Source organism: Sardina pilchardus, chromosome 8 (assembly GCF_963854185.1).
Source record: "Sardina pilchardus chromosome 8, fSarPil1.1, whole genome shotgun sequence".
In the NCBI taxonomy this organism is placed as follows: domain Eukaryota; kingdom Metazoa; phylum Chordata; class Actinopteri; order Clupeiformes; family Clupeidae; genus Sardina; species Sardina pilchardus.
Genome location: NC_085001.1, coordinates 13,219,824 through 13,224,823, shown reverse-complemented (window position 1 = coordinate 13,224,823; position 5,000 = coordinate 13,219,824). Strand labels below are relative to the sequence as shown.

The following is a 5,000-nucleotide window of genomic DNA, read 5'->3' as shown; positions in this document are numbered from 1 at the left end:
TGCACGTCTCTGTGTGTCTGTGCATCTGAGTGTACATCTATGTGTGTGTGTTTGTGCATCTGAGTGTTCGTCTATGTGTGTGTGTGTGTGTGTGTGTGTGTGTGTGTGTGTGTTTGTGCATCTGAGTGTACGTCTATATGCGTGTGTGTGCGTGTGTTTGTGAATCTGAGTGTACGTCTGTGTGTGTGTGTGTGTGTGTGTGTGTGTGTGCGTGCGCGGATGTGTCAGAGTGAGCGGCGGCTTGGGATGGTGGCGGTGCAGACTAGTTACATAACAGTAGGCTGTAAACAGCGAAGCGGCCCAGCAGCAACATCATCCCTCTCCTCACCCCCCCCCCCCCCCACACACACACACACACACCATCCCCCCATCCCCTCCGGTTAGCGCCGCCGCCGCCGCACCGCCGCTGCCGTGCTCCACAGGCCCGCTGACCCAGCCGCCAATCCCTGGATCGCTCCGTCTCCCCGCGCTGCCATCTCTCCAGATCCGGGAAGTGTGTGGGGGGGGGGAAACGACGCTAATCCAACGCCGCCGGCCTCCCCTTTTTGTGCCGGCGGCGGGCTAAGCTTGGCGGGTGAACTCCGCTCCTGCGCGACTATCAGTCCAGGTTCAACAGGGCCCGAGCGTGGCCTATATTAGGGGCTTGCTGCTCACGCATTAAGAATTCAAAGGCTGCTGCCGCGCTCGCTCTCTCTCTCTCTCTCTCTCTCTCTCTCTCTCTCTCTCTCTCTCTCTCACAGCTCACTGCTGCCTTTCTGCAGCTGACATTGTCTCTATTGCCGCTGCCAGACCTCTCTTGTGCGGCCCGCACTCTCTCTCTCTCTCTCTCTCTCCCTCTCTCTCTCTCTCTCTCTCTGTCTGCGAACTATTCCTGGCGTTTGGCTGCTATTGTTGCTACTGTCTCATCATGTCGCTGCTGCAGCCGCCCGCCTATTGAAAAGGATAATATTGGAAACTGGATCCCACGAACCCCGAGATGCACTTTTTTTTGTTTTCCGAGCTGGCTGCCTGTTTTTGCCTGTCTGTTGTTTTTGGGCCCTCTTAAGCGCAAAAAAAGGAGGTCAACATCATGACAAGAGTGTGCCAGGAATCTCAAATGGGTCTGGGACATGAGGGGGGGGGGGGGTTGGAGGGGGAGCAGTGGAGGAGAGCGAAAGAGAGAGAGACAGACACACAATGAGAACAAATGGAGGGAGGAGTGAAGGGACAAAAAGAGAGAGGAGGTGGGGAGGAGAGGGGGATAGAGTAGAGGGGGAAATGGGTAGGGGCAAATTTCCCTTTATATTATTACTCACTCTCTCCTTTAAGACTGACATTCCCACCCTGTGTCTGAGTGTGTGAAAGGGTGTGTACTGTGTGTGTGTGTGTGTGTGTGTGTGTGTGTGTGTGTGTGTGTGTGTGTGTGTGTGTGTGTGTGTGTAAGTGAAAGAGAAGGGGGGGGGGGGTTAAGTATGTGTGGCTGTACTGGAATGCATAAGTGTCTGTGCCTGTGTGCATGTGTGTGTGCGTGTGTGTCTGTCTGTATGAGGTGTACATAGGGCAAGGTGATAAGAGCGGAATGTTAACACCAAGCCCCATCACTCCAACACACAAGCACTGGGTCTGAGTTGGCAGCACATGCTGTCCAAGATGGCCAACATTAACACCATTGTGAGGGCGCACATGGACACGTGGGTGCTGGGGGGGCTTCAATGGAACAGGCTCTATCTTCAGTGCAGGGGCCAGTACAAACAGGCCTCCGCTGCATTGGGCTGCACTGCCCAGCAACGCCCAGTTTCCAAGTCTGAGCTCATGACTGATACCAGCACCTCTGAGATCATCCGAGAGGATGATTGCTCCCTGCAGATCTCTCCCTTTGCACGCACTCAACCTCTGAACGCACAAACTCACTCACCCAAGCACCTCTGGAACACAGTAGGAAAAAGGTGTAAAATGACGGTCAGGTGGAAAGAGATTGCAGATAGATAGATCCTCTATGCAACAACTGATGAATGAATGAAAAGAAAACATCTACTCACACAGACACACAAACTACTCTGGACGAGAGAGCGAGTGTTCAAACTCGGTCTCTCTCTCTCTCTACAAGCATGACACGTGCGGGTAGGCGGACGATGATTGTCTCTCACAGAGAGAGCGGCACTTACGGTAAACGAGCGGTACAGTACCTTCACTCCTCAGGGGGGTCAACAGGGCCAGAGGGCAGCTCAAACAGGCCGCCTGCCGGCCAAGAGGTCTGTCTGCCCGGGTCCCCAGTCTCCAGCTCCAGCCCTGCTGTCAAATCGTCACATTGTGTGTTTTCAAGAGTGTGTTCACCACACAGCAGTTTTTTTTTTTGTTTTGTTTTATTTAGTTTTTTGTTCTTTAACCAAATGTTAATTCTCATCATGACATGGCACTGCGGATTTGCGGTGCTTGAAAGCGTTCCCCTGTAATCAATATCCTCTTAACTGTCCACTCAGGGAGAATGAATAACGCTGCCCCCCCTTTTTTTCGAGTTTATTATTCTGCGCTGATTAAGTAGCCACTCACGGAGCGGACACACACGGATGCTTGCTTTGAGCGCATGCTTGCAGAGGAAGGAAGGCGAGAGAGAGAGAGAGAGAGAGAGAGAGAACTGAGTTAGACACGGGTTTTAGCGGTCAAGGGGGAGCAACAAGCTCTGGGTGGAGGAGGCCATCTCTTCACATAGGCTAAACTCCAAAGGTATGTTTGGTTGCTACAGTATGTGTGTGGGTACATGGATAAGAGAGCTGTGGGAGCTGTGCATGTTTGGTTATCATGCGTGGGTAGAGAGAGATATGACCGCTAAGGGAGCTGCACGTGTGTGGCTGTAGCTGGCAGAAGGGGAGCGTATACTGTACCTATGTTCCCCGGGTCCTATGTTCCCCACTTTGTATGGGACCAGGGAATATAGGACCCTTTTTTGGACATTTTAAAAAGCTTCCTATGTTCCCCACTTTTCCCAAAAAGGGTCCTACTGTATGTCCCCCAGTATGTATTGAAACCGGGGAACATAAGACCCGGGGAACAGGGGTGACCCCGGGAGAGTGGTGGGCCTTCAATGAAACCTACAATTCAGGGCTCAAGTGTGTTATTGCAACAGGGGTGCTTATCTCTGGGATAGATGAGAATCCCAGCACACCGGCCTCATTTGGGACAGGTAGGGTGGTCTCTCTCGGCAGGTGTGAAGGTTGGCGCACTGATGAGCTCTGATCGGTGTGCCCACTGCCCGTGCCGATATGGTTAGTAGGTTAGCGTGCCTTCACCTGTCACCTGATGAAATTCTATCTCCACACTGACCTCACAGGAAGAGGTGTGTGTGTGTGTATGTGTCTTGTGTCTGGGTGATAAGATGTGTTTCGGGCAGAGTGCATTCAAGAGAGGGTATGCAATATCCTGTTTATTTTGTTTTCTTTCTGAGATATCAGGATAACCTCTCCCACTCTCCTGCCCAAATATAACGGCCAGAACATTTCATGGCATTGCATCAGGAGAGACAGAGGCGCGCGACATGACTGACCTGCCATTCGCCCCGTTTCATTCACCCTCTTGCAACACTCCTCCTTATCACCCATTCAAAATTATTCATAGCTCGCATGAATCGCGTTTTTTTTCGCAAGACGGTTATTGAATGAAAGCCAAGAAGCTATCCTAGAAAACTTCAAAGGAAATATGTCAGTGATAGCGCGAAGCAACGGAGCACCAGGAAAGACGTCAAAGAACAAGAGCCATGCAATGCAATAATCTTGGTGCAGACGAAATGTACAGCACATGGTTACAGCACGGACCACAAGTAGGCTAGCCTGTAATACCACTGGCCAGTCGTGGAAGCAAGCACAGCAATAGCGTCATAAAACGACTGCAATACAAACATGCAAATTGAGTAGCCTAGACACTTTCCAAGCTTTGGTTACGATACAGAAGAGTGGCCTAGCCAGCATGCCATTTAAGGCACTACTACAGACGCCTTGAATACCCAAACCCAAACCAACACCGAAATTATAAAGCAGACACGTGACTCAACGTTCACCCAAGTGAAATTTCTGCCTACCTTCCGACTGTTCCAGAATTGACCCACATGCCAGTCCGCCTCAGTTCCACCCCTGGATCCCGTTACGCCGGGTGCAGGAGTGTAGAGGCCAAACAAAGTTGTTACAAAGGTGCAGGACTTTTAATGTGTCGTCGGTCGCCTTATCGAGCCACACAGCTGTCAAATAGGCGGCATCTCCACGCTCGCTATTTTCTGCTGAAAGTGAGCCAAAGCCTTTAAAGCGAATATGTCGCTGACAGCTACGAAACTCACTTGCTCTGCCTACACCTGCGGGGTAATGTCGATTATTCTAAAAGAGGCTACTTTCTTTCTTGCGAAAATGGGATTGCATTTCGTCTCAAACCCTTGCTCCTCCAGTGTTCTTTCTGTTATTGTTTCTACAGCTGATTTCCCGACAACACGCCCCTACAGTATCGCGTCATGGCTCTTGGAGATCCGCCTTCGACAGTGATGTAATATCCTCAACAGCCAATCGCCTGATGGTGGTCGCTTTATCTCCCCGCCCCGTCTGGGAGTGCGAGTCTGTCTCGTTAACCCAATTGTCACTGCATTCCTTTGTACATGGGTGTAATACACTCGACGTGGCTGAATTATTCGTTGAAAAAAAGTCCCACCAGCTCTTCCAACCATGCCTTATTGCTCCGTGTTCGACTGAGCCACTTGTAGGCTACACAAGGAAGTCTAGTTCAAAGAGACCTAGAGCATGTCGTGGAGAACAGCACGTGAACCGTGCTCTTTTCCAGCTGCGAGTGCAGTGCCAGTGTTTCAGTTTTCACTGAAAATGTAACGCTCAGTGTGATGACATCAATGATAAGTTTTACTTTAAGCAGGCTCTACTTAATTTGTAATGTGAAGAAAGCAAGAGCAGACTGGATTGAGGAAATCTATTATTAAACAGTATTTTGAGGACCTCATAATCAGGCCTATCGTACTTTTTTCTCGTCAGGTG

General features: G+C 50.6%; 1 protein-coding gene across 9 annotated transcripts in view; it reads right to left on the bottom strand.

Moving 5' to 3' along the window:
* Window positions 1–5,000, bottom strand: part of rhobtb4 (Rho related BTB domain containing 4) — a 44,466-nt gene that overhangs the window by 26,747 nt on the left and 12,719 nt on the right. For 2 of the 9 annotated variants that reach the window (XM_062542773.1, XM_062542776.1), the window contains exons 3-4: window positions 4,052–4,246; window positions 2,166–2,271 (exon numbers count right to left, since the gene is read on the bottom strand). The exons of 1 other annotated variant lie outside the window; for it this stretch is intronic. The gene's annotated coding sequence lies outside the window, so the exon portion shown is untranslated. The remainder of the gene's footprint in view (window positions 1–2,165; window positions 2,272–4,051; window positions 4,247–5,000) is intronic. 6 more of the 9 variants (XM_062542775.1, XM_062542777.1, XM_062542778.1 and 3 more) reach the window with 4 other exon arrangements.